At 43.0% G+C, this 17118-nt stretch overlaps 1 long non-coding RNA gene across 2 annotated transcripts in view; it reads left to right on the top strand.

Annotated features, from left to right (window-relative positions):
• The window catches only part of LOC140851908 (uncharacterized), a 35081-nt gene extending 18325 nt beyond the window's left edge, over positions 1–16756 (top strand). Inside the window, exons 2-3 of one of the 2 annotated variants that reach the window (XR_012134667.1) lie at positions 3485–3675; positions 15515–16756. This is a non-coding gene — a long non-coding RNA (uncharacterized lncRNA). Of the gene's footprint in view, positions 1–3484; positions 3682–15514 lie in introns of both variants that reach the window. The other variant, XR_012134666.1, reaches the window with a different exon arrangement.
• The last annotated feature ends 362 nt before the right edge of the window (positions 16757–17118 follow it).

The following is a 17118-nucleotide window of genomic DNA, read 5'->3' as shown; positions in this document are numbered from 1 at the left end:
GCCGTCTAATCACCTGGGTTGACCCGGCTCTCAGCGGGACAATGCCCCTAGGTAACTGTGCCGCATGTCCGTGTTAGAGCTGACAACGTCTGGCGGCCGTACGGTGGTAGGTGGAGTCGGCCGACCCAAGGTCGGTGGCCAGCAGAGTGGCGTCGGACTCCTCCGTCGGTCGGCGAGCTTCATGTGGGTCGGCTACCGGACCTCTGGGTTTAGTCGGTCGGGAATGGACCGTGGAATGGCCGCAGTTAGCCGCTGATGGCGTCCGTCGGCCTGTCGCCCGACCTACGATCGGCCGGTCAGAGTCGTCCGTCGGGCTGTTGGTTAGTTGGTCGGGCTGCCAGCCGGTCGGGTCCTCCGATAGTCGGTCGGTCGGTCGGGCCGCCAGCCGGTCGGGCCCTCCGATAGTCGGTCGGTCGGTCGGGCCGCCAGCCGGTCGGGCCCTCCGATAGTCGGTCGGTCGGTCGGTGGGTATCCCCCAACACTTCTTATATTTTATTAATCTATTCTATCATCAATAAAAGAAATTTTCTTTTCTTTTTTCCAATGATAGCAACTCTTCAACATCCTAAAAAAAGCTAACCTTCCCTATACTTACGAAGGCTTAATTGCTTATAATGACAGTAGTTTTTTTTTTTTTTTTGGTAGAATTATAATGACAGTAGTTAATAAATAGTGAGACTAGGAATAAAGATGTAATTACTTTCTCTAGGCAGAATCCCTGAGCAAGTCGTCCTTACTTCTCAGATTCTGAATGGAACAATATCAACAGCTTTTCACAAAAGTACAAGCTAGTAAATCTAGATTCTGACTATATGAATTATCTCGGCTAATACTGCTATTCTTAAGTTACCACATAAGTTCAAAATCCTTCCAAATTGATTCCAGAAGGGGCTGTAAAATGACTTCACCCCAAGGGTCTTGCTCCTCACCAATTTAGATTTCAAAATTCCTTCCCTTTTATTTGGTCCAATCTATATACATACAATCCATTCAAGCAGATGGGAAGCATGGACGAAAATGAAGAGATTTGTGAACTGGATGATGCTATAGGGTGCAGATTTAGTGCACAAGAAATTAAGGTTCCCTTGGAATGTACCTTTTTTTTTTTTCCCCTTTTTAAGTTGGATCCAAAATTAGTTAACAAAATATAGGATGGTCATGGAATGAATTGTTGGACCCAATTTATATATATATATATCTAGTCAAGCTAACCATACCGATAAAAGGATCACCAATTGGTTCATGGTTGGTCGATAATCCTACATAAAGAATAGATTGATGAGTTTATTGAACCAGGTTTTAATCCAGCATGCTTGATCTAAAGTACTAGTGTAGAGTATGGATATGGCTAGAACAAGCATGTACACAATCACATAATTGATCTCTCTTGCAAGAATTCTCTTGCAGCATCTTTTAGTTGGATTGTTACCACAGCCTGCTAGGAATGTTAACCTCCTTGTACATTGTTGGCACCCCTTTCCTCATTGCACGGATTAGGGGGTGGGTTAACAATGGAGATTGTAAAGCTTATATTCCATATTCTTTTTTTTTCATTTTTTGCTTGAAAGCAGCCATTAGTATAGATAAATAATAATCTTAAGAGATATGATGTTGACTCATGAGCGTAACAATGATGACCCATACTGCAATCTTGTCTGGAACTTTTGTCTAGATAAGAATAATTAATGATGTTGAGAATTGTTGGAACTTTTATTCATAAAATTATTGAGAGTTACGTGATAACAAGCACTTGCAGGTACAAGAAGTCACCTATAGATTAATATTACTAAGATAGGGATTTGCAGTTGCCACCCTCACCATCCATATGATCACAGGCAACATAGCGGTATCCAAGAAATTGTTTTTAAGAGTCAGAGATGAACTTGGGAGAATATTATTTTGAAAGTCTTATGCTGGCTTCATGACCATGGTCAAGCTTGATCCAGTTATCCTAGTAATAAAAAAATCAATGTAAATATACCATCAATTACAATGTCATCTTATAGGTATAATGCTTGTTATTTGACAATGAAACATATATCAATTTTCTAGCCTTTATTTTATTTTATCTTATTTTGGAGTAGTGTCAAGTGGTCTTTATATAAGGTACATGTACATATAATATATACTGCGGATTTACTGCTTTTTGTAATTCTGACATGATCAAACTTGTTGACCACAATTTACTAGGTCTTGATGTATAGTGTAGTTCCACATCAGTAAAATATTAGGTGAAGTTACATGTTTCGAGATCCATGATATGTTTCTATTATTCTATAACCAAGTGCTTGATAATACATGATAGGCATTATTATTTAATGATATATGTCTCGAAAGCAAAAGTTAATAAATGGAACAATTTATATATTATTCATAGTAACTATTGCAATTGTTCCAAATGATTATAATTTAATGTTGTCAAAATCTCAAACAAAACCATTTTATGTATAATTGTGTATTTGATCCTTCTATGCTTTTTTCTTCTTTTTCTAAACAAGCCAAAGTTCATTTGATCCACTAATATATGAAAAATGACAAGTTTAGAGAGACTGAAGAGATAAAGTTTGATAGATTTCTCACCAACCAATCCGACATAGAGTGACTACCTATGTAATATCAATTTTTTCTTTTTCATCAAGCTTTAAAGATTGTAGTCTGGTTGTTGTATCCCTTCTCTATAAGGGTGAAGGTTTTGGATTTGAGTTTGAGGAGTGTTGTTTCTGGCATGTCCAACTAGAAATAACTCTAGTTGGTGCTACTCCCATTGTTATTGTTATTATTATTATTTTTTGCTTTAGAAAGAAGAAAGATAGAACTTCTATCCAAATTACGTAGAGAAGATACTTCAAATGATGGCTGCTATGCTCCTCAACTACCACTTTAAGGGAAGCCCATATTGCCCAATCTTATTGCTTCTGAGGAAGGAGCTAGCTTTTGTCTTGGGCTAGCATATTTCTACAAATATCCTCCTTATACAAGAAGTCATGCACTCGCTCTGAAGGCTAGGCTCCTTGAACTAAAAGTTTAATGATGTTAAAAATTGATATGGAAAATGCTTTTGATAGAATTCACTGGCCCTTTATATTCCAAGTTATGAAGCAACTTGGATTTCATCCAAAATACATTCAATGGGTCTTTACTTGTGTGGCTAATCTTCACTTTGCCATTCTTGTTTATGGCTGACCTATTGGTTGGTTCACCTTTTCAAGGGGTTTAAGATAAAGGTGCCCTCTTTCCCTCTATTTATTTATTTTTTGTCTTTGAGGCCTTCTTTAGATTTTTGCAATATGCTGTCCAATGTAGCATGCTAAAAGCTTTCAAGCTTAGACGAGGTCCTATAATTTCTCACATCTTCTTCATTGATGATTGTATTCTTATCTCAAAAACTGCTATTCGTGATCATCTGTCTAAAAGCAATTATTGAATCTTATTGTATACTCTCTAGTTAGGTAGTTAATTTTTCTAAATCCCATATGATCTTCAGTTCTTCCACCTCTCCCAATACATAAAATCTCAAGTTTGCAATCTTTTTAAAGTGCGATGGAAATAATCCACCTTGAATTATCTTGGAGTGCCTATGGCTGGTGTTTCTCGTCTTCTTGGACTTCAACCTTCTAATGGAGAAGGTGCGGAGCAGGATTGCTGGATGGAAATGGAAAGCACTATCCTTTGTAGGTAAAGGTACACTTCTTCAATTAGTATTTTCATCTCTTTTGCTTTATTGTATGTCTTCCATTCACATTCTTATTGCTATTCTTATAAGTTTGGAAAAAAAAAACTTTGTACTTTCCTCCGGGGCCACTCCACTGACAAGAAGAAGCTTCACCTGATCTCTTGGGAGGCTATTTGCAAATCATATTTTCTTGATCACCATATACTGAACCAATTCATCAAGTTGTTAGATTTTATGTTTTGTGTCTATGTTAACTGCTTCTAGGCTGATATTTTGTGTAATGAATTCTTCCTAAATCTCATTATCATAGCATGGGACAATGGTTGTGGTTCAAGCTGTGCTAATCTGATAAAGGGCCAGGCTTAGCTATGTGCCAATCTCCACTCTTCGGTCCTTGATAATTGCCAGTGCATCTTTGCCCAGAGATATATAGCTTAATTTCTCATTTGGTTCAATCTTCATTAATTCAATGGTCTCCTGCCAAACATCACTCTTATAATAATAATGCCTTATATCTGAAATGGTTATACTAACACTATGATCCCTACATTGCGTGGGTTACATCCTTTTCCATTAACTTGTAGATGGTCCCAAAGCAGAATTTATTTTTAACATGTTTGTCTGTGCCTATTTTTCAATCAATTTCCAGACTTCAAGCACCATTGCAGCGGGGTCGCAACTTAGGATGCTCTTAATACATTTGCTAAGTTTCACTTCTATCTTCAGTTCTGTCTTGTCATTATCAACTTGGCTAGCTCTACGGTGTGGTGTTTGGAGCAAGCCTTTATCTATGGTTTCATTATACTTCAAATATGTTTGCAGTTATGGACAAGGTCTCTCTATTATGATACCATATCTTTATCCTCTACCAGCTTATGTCTTATGCTTGCAATAATCTTTTACTTTCAATAGTCAGTTTAGATGATGCTGCATAATTCAGGGGCCCTGTGTTTGAGTTGAATTTTAGGTATTTCATGCTAGCATCTAAGCATCAGCCTGGAGCATTGTGTTTGATGTTTAAGATGTTATATGCGGAATTAAAATTCAAAGATTTTTTAACCATTTTTGACCATTACAAATATTTAGTATATATTAAACATTTTTATTATCATGATTCTTGTTGGAAAAATTTGATCATTTTTTTGACCGTTGGAGGAGAGTTATTGGGCGGACTTTTTTTGGATGGTAATGGGTTTTAATGAACTTGTGTGGGGGTTAAACCTTTGGATGCCTATAAAAAGAGCCCTCTACTGGCTCATTGAAAATCATCCTCATCTTCTTCTATCTCAAGTAGCTCGAGAATAAGGAGCTACTTCATCCTCTAAATATCTCTTCTATATCTTCCTCTTTTCCTTCTTATTTGGGTGATTTTTGATCAACTGTGAGTTCACAAGGATGTGCCAAAGTTACAGCACCTCTAGTAAATCGGATCCATTATATCTTGGAGGAAAACTGAGCCTGAAGCCCATGCTGAAAAGCACATGGCTGGAATTTCTTTAAAGGTCAAAGCCTAACATGCATCGGATCCTATCAAGCCAGTGATCGGACTGTTTATCAGTAATCTAATAACAAGTCATTATCATTTTCTTTTACCCTTAAGATTCCAACGCTCTTTAGAGAAATTCTTTAAGTTGTCTTGTTATCCTATGGCTACTATAGAAGATAATTCTCTCAAATCTGAAAAATTTAACGGCTATTTCTTTAAAAAATGGCAAAGCCGGATGATGTATTGGCTTACTACCTTAGACCTTTACTATATGGTCATGAAGGATACTCCTGTTATAGGAGAAGGTCCTATCCATGAGAATCAAGAGTCATATTTGACCAAGTTTCTCCATGATCATGACTATATTTGTCATGGTCACATTCTAAACTATCTATTTGATTCTCTTTATGATGTTTTCATTAACACAAGGACTTCGAAAGAACTTTGAAAATTCTTAGAAAGAAAATATGATAAAGAAGGTGTAGGATTGGAAATATATATATTGATCAATATTTTGATTATAAAATGGTTGATAGCTGTCCAATGCTTGAGCAAGTTCATGGACTATAGAATCTTGCTCAAGGGATCATTGCCAAAAGAATCCACCTTGATAAATGGCTACAAGTTTCTGCTATTATTAATAAGTTTTCCTCTTCATGGAAGAATTTTCAACTTTCTCTCGTATATAAGAGAGAAGATTTGAGTCTAGATGATCTAATGGTCTCTATTCAAATAAAGAAAAAACATAGATCTCTAGATATAAAGACCTCTAAAGATGACATGGCTGCTAATGTCAATATCGTCGAGAAATAAAATAAATATAAAAATAAAAAGAAGAACCAAAATCTACCTAAACCTAAGATTCATAAGAAAAAAAAGGGTATGTTATGTCTATGGCAAACAAGAACACTTTGCAAAATAATACCGGTACAGGAAGGATAAGGTGAAAGGTTATACCCAAATACCTACCGCCCATCAAGTTCAAGCCAATATTGTGACATCCGGTTCAAGCTAGACCAATGACAAATTTATAATCTTGTACCCTGAAATTAATGTGGCTATTTCTCCTATCGATTGGTAGATTGATATGGATGCAAATATTCTCTTTATGACTTATCAGAACATAAAATTTGGGAGTATAACTATAGGCAATGGTATGGTTGTAAAACTACCGGGAGAAGGAAGAATGAACCTCAAATTCACTTCTGAAAAAGTAATTTTCTTACACAATATACAACACATACCGCATGTGCGGAAGAACCTTATTAGTTGGTCATTATTGATCTAGTTAGGTTACAAGTTGATCTTTGAATCAAATAAAGTTGTGCTCCTAAAAGAATAAGAATTTATTGAAAAAGATTATGTATTAGATGGACTCTTTAAATTTAATGTAATTTTTTATTTTCATACATAAAATAAAGATAGTTCTTCCTTTGCTTATAATGTTATGCATGATAACATTTGGCATAATAGATTAGGTTATGAGAATAAAAATACCATAAAATGCATGATGAATTTAGATTTGATTTCAAAAATTAATATTGATTTTTTAAATAAATATGAAGTCTATGTGCAAGCTAAACAAACTCATAAACCTTTTAAACATGCTTTAAGAAATACACCAATATTGGAATTAATCCATAGTGATATATGTGATACAAACAATATGTTGACAAGAGATGAAAAAATATATTTTATTATTTTTATAGATGATTTTTCAAAAAATTATCATGTCTATTTGACTAAAATAAAAGATGATGCTTTGGATAAATTTAAACTTTATAAATCTAAGGTAAAAAATTAAATAAAAAAAATTAAAATCTTGAGTTCTGATAGAGGTGGAGAATACACCTCTATTGAGTTTAATGTCTTCTAGAAAACCATGAATATAATTCATGAAATTACTGTTCCTTATGCTCTCCAACTTAATGGAGTTGCAAAAAGGAAGAATCGAACTTTTCTTGACATGATAAATGCCGTATTGGCTAGTTTTGGCCTTTCCAATAATTTGTGAGGGGACGCATTGTTAACAGCCTATAAAATTTTAATTTGAGTTTCCTATAAGAATTTCGATGAATCTCCTTACAGATGTGAAAATGTCGAAAGCCTAATCTTAACTTTCTTAGAGTGTGGGGGTGTCTTATGAAAGTAGGAGTACCACCTACTAAGACAAAAAAGTTAGGATCTAAAATATTTGATTATGTGTTTATAGGCTATGCACAACATAGTATAGCTTATAGATTTTTAATAATAAATCTTGAAATAAATGGATTTGATAATAATATTATAATTGAATCTGAAGAAGTTACTTTCTTTAAAAATATCTATCATTTGAAAGATAAAATTAATCAAATACCTAAAGACTTATCTACTCTACCCTCTGGAGCGCTAGAGATGAATTAACATCCAACTCTATAGAATCTAAGAGAAGTAAAAGAGATAAAATTGAAAAGAACTTTGATGATGATTTTATCACTTTCCTTATGGAAGATGGTCTATTAATCTATAAAGATGATCTATTCTCTATAGATGCTAAACTTTGGCTCAAAACCATAGAGAGTGAAATGAACTCAATAATTAAGAATAAAATTTGGATTCTAAAAGAATTACCTCCTGAAAATAAATCTATAGGATGCAAAAAGATTTTAAAAAAAAATAAATTTAGATGGCATAGTAATTAAGTATAAGACTAGACTTATAGCTAAAAGGTATACATAAAAAGAAAGATTTGACTATTTTGACACCTATGCCCCTGTTACTAGAATTATCACTATCCAAGTACTTCTAGCACTAGCATCCACATATAATCTTAATATACATCAGATGGATGTTGAAACTATTTTTTTAAATAGTGAGTTAGAAGAAAAAATATATATGGATCAGCTTGAAGGATTTGTAGTTCTTGAACAAGAGAAAAAAGTGTGTAAACTAGTTTCAGCCTTTTATGGTCTTAAACAAGCCTCTAAGCAATGGCATGAGGAATTTGATAAAACTATGACAATCTTTGATTTCAATGTTAGTGAAACAAATAAATATATGTATTGTAAAATCCATAATAGCCAAATAGTAATTCTTTGCTTGTATAAATGATATCCTAATATTGAGCTCTAATACTGAAATTATAATTGAAATCAAATAATTTTTATCTAAGCACTCTGACATAAAAGACTTATGTGTTACAAATGTTATACTAGGGATCAAGATTAATAAATCCTTTAATAACCTTGAGATCTCTCAATCATACTATATTGAGAAAGTTTTAAAAATGTTTAATCATCCTGATTGCAAATCTGTTAGTATTCCCTATGATCCTAGTATAAATTTGAGAAAAATGAGAAGGATGGAATCTCACAATTAAAATATGCTCAAATAATTGGCTATTTGAGACATCTAACAATAATTCTAGACCTGATATAGTATATGTGGTGGGAAGACTTGGTAGATATTCCAGTTGTCTTAACCGAGCTCATTGAAGTGCACTCCAACATAAGACATCCAGCACCTTCAATCAACATAACTGCAGTGTGTCTGCTATTACAGAATTTTGGCATCTACTGCTAGCTAAAACTATTTTCATTATGTTACTGTACTTCAGACATCATCAAGATGCACACCTCTCTGATTATGCTGCTTTCTTTTTGTATTGTCTTACACACACAGCAAATATGTTCCTGAGGGTCATTTGGAGCTCTGTAGTAGGACAACCCTTTGAATCTTGTAATTTTGAGTTAGGAGTCCCTTCTATGCTTTGTTACTTATATACTATTATCTCTTTTCCTGTCTTGGCTTCTGTTGCTTCTGAGGTTGTTTCAGGTTCTGAAGATTGATTTCATTTTATTTTGGTTGAAATACTCCATATACCATCATACCTCTGATGCATTTATTTAACGAATAGCCTCGACTCCTCTTCTTTACTAAAAAATAAAAAAATAAAAGATCGCCATCTATCAAATAGTTGTGTAAATTAAGGGCAGAGAGTATTATAAATAAAAGCAAAGTAATGGACTATTAGAAATGATTCTTCAATGAGATAGACTTGATTAAGCCATCAAAGTGTCCGAAGCATAGTGGGCCTATAACCCACAGGTCTCAAGATCGAATCTTAGCTCTGATATAATATGCTAGATAATAATAAATAGTACAAAATGATAGCATATGAAAAATTGATTATGTACTGTCATATGACATCCACCATTGGATAGCATACTATGATCTTTATTTATATTTGGCATATCTTTGTTTTATTTTTTTAGCATATTTAGAATAACTGCCTAAGCATCATAGACAACCATTATACAACAGTAGGACAGTAGTTATCGAATATTTTATATTATATGTAATATAGGATCAATCCCCTTCACATGCCAAGTGAAGGAGAGGAGGGAGGAGAACCCCGCCATTGACCGCAGAATCGGATGTCGGTGTTGGGAAGGGACAGCACATGCTCCGCCTTCTAAGGTGCATGCATGGATGGATGGTGGGTGTTGGGGAATACCCACCGACCGACTTACGATCGAAGGAGCCGACCCCGACGGACGACTCCGACTGGCCGGCCCCGACTGGCCGACCCCGACGGACGACTCCGACTGGCCGACTCCGACCGACCCTGACTGGCCGACCGACCGACTGTCCGACCCCGACGGATGACTCCGACTGGCCGGCCCCGACTGGCCGACCCCGACGGCCGACCGACCGACTGACCGACTCCGACGGCCGACCGACCGACTGGCCGACCCCGACGGACGACTCCGACTGGCCGACTCCGACGGCCGACCCTGACCGACCGACCGACCGGCTGGCGGCCTGACCGACCGACTATCGGAGGGCCCGACCGGCTGGCGGCCCGACCGACCGACTATCGGAGGGCCCGACTAACCGACTATCGGAGGGCCCGACCTCGGGGCCCCGATCGACCGACTAACCGACGGCCCGACGAACGACTCTGACTGGCCGATCGTAAGTCGGGCGGCAGGCCAACGGACGCCATCAGCGGCTAACCACGGCCATTCCACGGTCTATTCCCGACCGACTGAACCCAGAGGTCCGGTAGCCGACCCACTTGAAGCTCGCCGACCGACGGAGGAGTCCGACGCCACTCTGCTGGCCACCGACCTTGGGTCGGCCGACTCCACCAACCGCCGTACGGCCGCCAGACGTTGTCAGCTCTGACACGGACATGCGGCACAGTTACCTAGGGGCATTGTCCCGCCGAGAGCCGGGTCAACCCTGGTGATTAGACGGCTACACGGCGACATGATGTTTTCACGGCGGCTCTGACAGCCTACAGTGAGTTGACAGTTCCTCACTTGTCCGCGCCATTAATGACGGCGCCATACCGTGCTCCACTATATATACCGGGGAAGGCAACAGTGCAAAAGGGGGGGATCCGCCCGTCTCTCCCACATACACAGGCTCGCTCCTCTCTCCCTCTCCCTCTCTCCTTCTCAGAGCTCTCTGTCTGCATTTCACTGTTGCCCAGTCACCTCTCTGACTTGACCGTCGGAGGGTCCCCGCCGGAGCCGCCTCCGGTCAGTGCGGACTTCCTTTTGCAGGTGCACGCTTCCCGGCGATCGGGCGACGAGGCGATTGGCCGCAACAGATTGGCGCGCCAGGAAGGGGACAGCATGACAAAGACAAGAGCTCAACGATCGAGAATCACTGGGTCGGCAAGGTGCTCTTCCCGCCGGGAAGAAGCCTCCCCGCCCCCACCGGCGGCGGAGCCTAGCTCTCCGCGCCCTGCAGTGACCACGGAGGCCCAGACTGCGGTCATCGTGCGGTAGATGACCGTACTGACCGACGCAGTCAAAAGCCTCCAGCAACAACCGGCGGCCCGACCTATGCCTTCCAGGAGCAGCCGCCGACGGCCGCGCCGATCCCTGTCGCCTCCATGCGAGCGCCCCCAAAAGCGCTCCCACGGAGAAGAGGAGGGACGACCATGGCGCGACGACCGACGGTCCCAGCGGCCCTCCCCTTCCCCGTTGGAACGGGCAAGGAAGGAGAAACGGCCGCGCACGCCGTCGGCCTCTCTCTCAGAATCTTCCGGAGGCTCCACCCCTGGGGTCTCCCAGCATCGACGAGCGGACGACTACGAGCGCCGGTTCGAGGAAATCGACCGCCGACTCGCTCAGTTGCAGATGGACGGCCAGAAGTCTTCAAACCACGTCGACTTCCAAACCGCCCAACCCCTCCCCCGAACTTATGCCGAGCTACTGGAGCGCGCATATAAGTATATGCGCGCGGATGAAGGGGCATCCGACCGACGTTTGGCCGAACCCAGAGGCCCGAAGGAGAAGCGGAGGAAAGGTCGGGAACCCGCCGAACCAAGCAGGCACCGACCGATAGTCGGGTCTCGCCCCCCCGACGAATCCAAAAGTCACCCTGACGATGGAGTCCGAGACCGACGCATCGCAGGTATGACTCCTACGCCCCTCTCCCCGCTCCTCGTACACAGATCCTGATAGAGATCGAAGGAGCGGAGAATCTACGACGGCCTCGGCCTCTGAAGGCAAAAGGCTCCGACCAACATGGCCGATCGTCGATCGCCGAATCAACGGTTGGATCATCGATCGCCGAAATCGACGGCCTCGCCTCTGAAGGCAAAAGGCTTCGACCAACATGGCCGATCGTCGATCGCCGAATCAACGGCTGGATCATCGATCGCCGAAATCGGCGGCCTCGGCCTCTGAAGGCAAAAGGCTTCGACCAACATGGCCGATCGTCGATCGCCGAATCAACGGCTCGATCACTGATCGCCGAACCGACGGCCTCGCCTCTGAAGGCAAAAGGCTTCGACCAACATGGCCGATCGTCGATCGCCGAATCAACGGCTGGATCATCGATCGCTGAAATCGGCGGCCTCGGCCTCTGAAGGCAAAAGGCTCCGACCAACATGGCCGATCGTCGATCGCCGAATCAACGGCTGGATCATCGATCGCCGAAATCGGCAGCCTCGGCCTCTGAAGGCAAAAGGCTCCGACCAACATGGCCGATCGTCGATCGCCGAATCAACGGCTCGATCACTGATCGCCGAACCGACGGCCTCGGCCTCTGAAGGCAAAAGGCTTCGACCAACATGGCCGATCGTCGATCGCCGAATCAACGGCTGGATCATCGATCGCCGAAATCGGCGGCCTCGGCCTCTGAAGGCAAAAGGCTCCGACCAACATGGCCGATCGTCGATCGCCGAATCAACGGCTGGATCATCGATCGCCGAAATCGGCAGCCTCGGCCTCTGAAGGCAAAAGGCTCCGACCAACATGGCCGATCGTCGATCGCCGAATCAACGGCTCGATCACTGATCGCCGAACCGACGGCCTTGCCTCTGAAGGCAAAAGGCTTCGACCAACATGGCCGATCGTCGATCGCCGAATCAACGGTTGGATCATCGATCGCCGAAATCGATGGCCTCGGCCTCTGAAGGCAAAGGGCTTCGACTAATGCGGCTGGCTAACTTGCCGACTTAGCTTCGACTAAGAAGGGCAAAACGCCAAGATGACCGCAGTCGCATTCGCGACATACCGATCTGGTCACGACCGATCGAAGGATATTCGGCTTGCCACCGTTTATCATACATCCCGACGCATACGTCCGACCAAGGGCTGGACAATGGATATTCGACTTGCCATCGCTATCCTATCCGAATACGTCGGATGCTACTCGACTATCAGATTCTGCAGAATGATCGTGTCGACGAGCAACGTCCGGAGGTTGGCCGACCTCCGACCCGACGTGCATGCTCGACCTACAGTCGGGACGATCGATATTGGATCGTTCGTTGATATGATCGCCAGAGTCGGGGCAGGAAAAGATGGAACACCACTCCTTTCGTCCGAAGCCGTCGCCCACGTGTTCACGCGAGCCAACACGACATCGGGCTCAGGAGTGGAGGGGGGCAACTGTTGGGGAATACCCACCGACCGACTTACGGTCGAAGGAGCCGACCCCGACGGACGACTCCGACTGGCCGGCCCCGACTGGCCGACCCCGACGGCCGACCCCGACGGACGACTCCGACTGGCCGACTCCGACCGACCCTGACTGGCCGACCGACCGACTGTCCGACCTCGACGGACGACTCCGACTGGCCGGCCCCGACTGGCCGACCCCGACGGCCGACCGACCGACTGACCGACTCCGACGGCCGACCGACCGACTGGCCGACCCCGACGGACGACTCCGACTGGCCGACTCCGACGGCCGACCCTGACCGACCGACCGACCGGCTGGCGGCCCGACCGACCGACTATCGGAGGGCCCGACTGGCTGGCGGCCCGACCGACCGACTATCGGAGGGCCCGACTAACCGACTATCGGAGGGCCCGACCTCGGGGCCCCGATCGACCGACTAACCGACGGCCCGACGAACGACTCTGACTGGCCGATCGTAAGTCGGGCGGCAGGCCAACGGACGCCATCAGCGGCTAACCACGGCCATTCCACGGTCTATTCCCGACCGACTGAACCCAGAGGTCCGGTAGCCGACCCACTTGAAGCTCGCCGACCGACGGAGGAGTCCGACGCCACTCTGCTGGCCACCGACCTTGGGTCGGCCGACTCCACCAACCGCCGTACGGCCGCCAGACGTTGTCAGCTCTGACACGGACATGCGGCACAGTTACCTAGGGGCATTGTCCCGTCGAGAGCCGGGTCAACCCTGGTGATTAGACGGCTACACGGCGACATGATGTTTTCACGGCGGCTCTGACAGCCTACAGTGAGTTGACAGTTCCTCACTTGTCCGCGCCATTAATGACGGCGCCATACCGTGCTCCACTATATATACCGGGGAAGGCAATAGTGCAAAAGGGGGGGATCCGCCCGTCTCTCCCACATACGCAGGCTCGCTCCTCTCTCCCTCTCCCTCTCTCCTTCTCAGAGCTCTCTGTCTGCATTTCACTGTTGCCCAGTCACCTCTCTGACTTGACCGTCGGAGGGTCCCCGCCGGAGCCGCCTCCGGTCAGTGCGGACTTCCTTTTGCAGGTGCACGCTTCCCGGCGATCGGGCGACGAGGCGATTGACCGCAACAGTGGGGTTGATAAAGAATTTTTACTTGGACTGGGGTCTGAAGGGGGCACCAAGCATGTCGGGAACTTAAAAATATTCATTCAAAAAAATAGATGGATTTGATTAATTACTATGGCGCCTTGACATCAGAGAGCCTCAATATGCGTGCTGGCTGACCAAGAGTCCTGATGTGCATCATCCAAGGCCATGTGTTTGAGCACATGGTGAGTTCATCCTGACAACTTCTTGGTACAAGAGGCCGGCTTTGACCACATGGCCATGGATGTTGGAGTCCTATGCCAGGATACATGTTATATATATATATATATATATATATATATATATATATGGAATGACCGAAGATGCCACATATGAGATGGGTTAGGCCAGATTCTAATTGAGTCAATCTTTTGCACCATAGCATAACGGCTAAAACATCATAAACTCAACCTGCTAATTAACAAGTCCAATGATAGTTTGGTCGACAGCTATCATAAATGATTCCTAACCATTGATAGCTATTGTTGAGGAATTATAGTCCCACATTAGATAGGTCAAAGATCTTTATGGTGCCTTTATACTCTTGGATCAGATCCTTCCATTTACACATCTGGATTGTAGATAGAATCTTAACATGGTATTAGAGCCTATTCATTTTTCTTATCTACAGAAATCTCTACACTTCCACTTATAAATCCATGTTGCCCTCTTGTTATGGGTTCCTCTCCCCAGGCTCTGCATATGAGAAAATATATCAAGGAATAATAATTTCATAATGGATAGGTCAAAGACTCTTGTGGTGCTTATATATTTGTCCATCTAGTTAAACATCCGACTATCATTAGAAACTAGTAATAAATATATCTAAGAATTCTCACGTTGTATCACCATCAATATTGTGTTTGACTTAATAATACCGGTTCCCCCCTCTTAGTCAATGGATTTAACATAAAAACAACAGACATCCATTGCAAAGCTTTTACACACCCAACATTGCTTTAATTTCCCATAACTTGATATATTTATAGTTTTCTAAGAACTCAACACTAAATTTGTTCAGTTCAATTTATGTGTCAGAAGAAGTTTGCCTAACCTCCCCAGACCAAACATATGGATTTAGACATCTACCTATAATCTATCACCTCATTCCCCATGTAATCAGATCTAAACTAAGGAAACGGCAGAGGAAAAAGCCAACCATGCAAAGATTTTGAAATAGATTCTTTCCTATAGATTTCTCCTGTTTCCCATGTTCCTACTTGTCATTTTCTGTACATAGTTTATTGTTTGGCCCTCGTTTCCCCAGTTGGATCTCCCAATTAATATAAAGCGGGGTGTACTATTGATCACAGGGTGGGTCATGTGGGGCCCAGATGGTTGTGAAGTTTGGAGCCACACCACCACATTCAGACCATTTTGTGCCGGCCATCCAAACAGAGTCCCACAAGAGCAGGTATAATTGTACCCTAATGACTTCGTTTAAGAATTTCACCTTACTAAACTTTTCTCAATATAAATATGATTGTTTGATTCGCAGGAAAAAATTTATGTCACTGGAATGTATATCATACTTAAAAAGTGAATGCAAATCCCATACATGCATGCATCTCCCACTAGAATGTACTTGGCTGGTCCTGGGAGGATACTTCTTCCTTGAAACCAGAAAATATATGAGAAACTACTCAACAAAGAATTAACAAATATATGCAATGATTAACTCATATAACAGGAGAGATAGGTGGTGTTAATCAGATTGCCGAGTATTGCTCACCTAATCACAGACTTCCATGTAAGACCTGCAAATAGAATGGTAATATGATGAATATTAGCAGTATTTCAATATATGTGCATACTACTTGAGTGTCATAATAAGTAGTTTCTCATTTCCTATTTGAATAACACGTCTAAAATACATCATAGAAAAAGGATTTGTAAGATGGACCTGATGGTTGGGAAAAGAAAGTTTTTTGATTTTGAACGTAATTGGAGGACCTTTTTTCAAAAATAAATACTCTATTTATTTATTTATTTACCCCAATCCAATTTTTGTGGTGATCATGCAGTTCTAGATAAGATTTGGATTGTATCTTTTGCATTAAAAGATGATTAATCTTTTTTTGTGACATGCATCATTGGATGGTGCTGCACACAATTTTCAAATCTTTCTGGATCTTTTACATCATCTACTTGCATAGGTATCGCATGGCTCCTAATAATTATTAGAAAACAAATTTCCAGTGATTGATTTTCTTTTCAGACCTGCTTCAATATATATATATATATATATATATATATATTCAGCAGTCACATGGCTCCTAACAATTACTGGGAAACGAATTCCTAGCGATTGGTTTCCCCTTTAGACCTGCTTCGAAACAAGGAGCCGCAAAGGAAACGGCTATAAAGAAAAGGAAAGTCCACAGCGCGTCAGCTTCCAACATTTAGCTTGCGATCGATCTGCAGGACCTTCCGTTTCTCCCATCGTTTCCACGGTCCATAGCAATATTATCTCGTTGTAACCTCATAAAAGGAGCGCCGCCGTGATCCCAAACTTTAACCAGGATTTCAGCCATCTCTCAGAGAGAGAGAGAGAGAGATGGCACACATTGGCCTCTTCTGGTGCCAGAAGCAAGGCTCCACCACCACCTCCAGCAGTCGAGGCAGCGGAGCAACCCCCACCACCACTCCGACCCCCACCGACAGCCATTGCAGGAGCTGCGGCATTGGCAGACTCATGACGAAGCTAAGAAAACGGAGCAAGCTTCTGTGCATGGCCTCAAGGCCCACCACATCCCACTGCCAATATGATCCCTTGAGCTACTCTCGCAACTTCGATCATGGCTTCGGGACAGCGCTCGACGACGACTCCGCCAACTTCTACTATACATTCGCCTCTAGGTTCGTCGCCACCTCTTCAGGCATCTCTGGGGGACCATCAAAGGCTCAGGGAAGCATT

Source organism: Elaeis guineensis, chromosome 10 (assembly GCF_000442705.2).
Source record: "Elaeis guineensis isolate ETL-2024a chromosome 10, EG11, whole genome shotgun sequence".
Classification (NCBI taxonomy): Eukaryota; Viridiplantae; Streptophyta; class Magnoliopsida; order Arecales; family Arecaceae; genus Elaeis; species Elaeis guineensis.
This window is presented reverse-complemented; position numbering and strand designations above follow the sequence as displayed.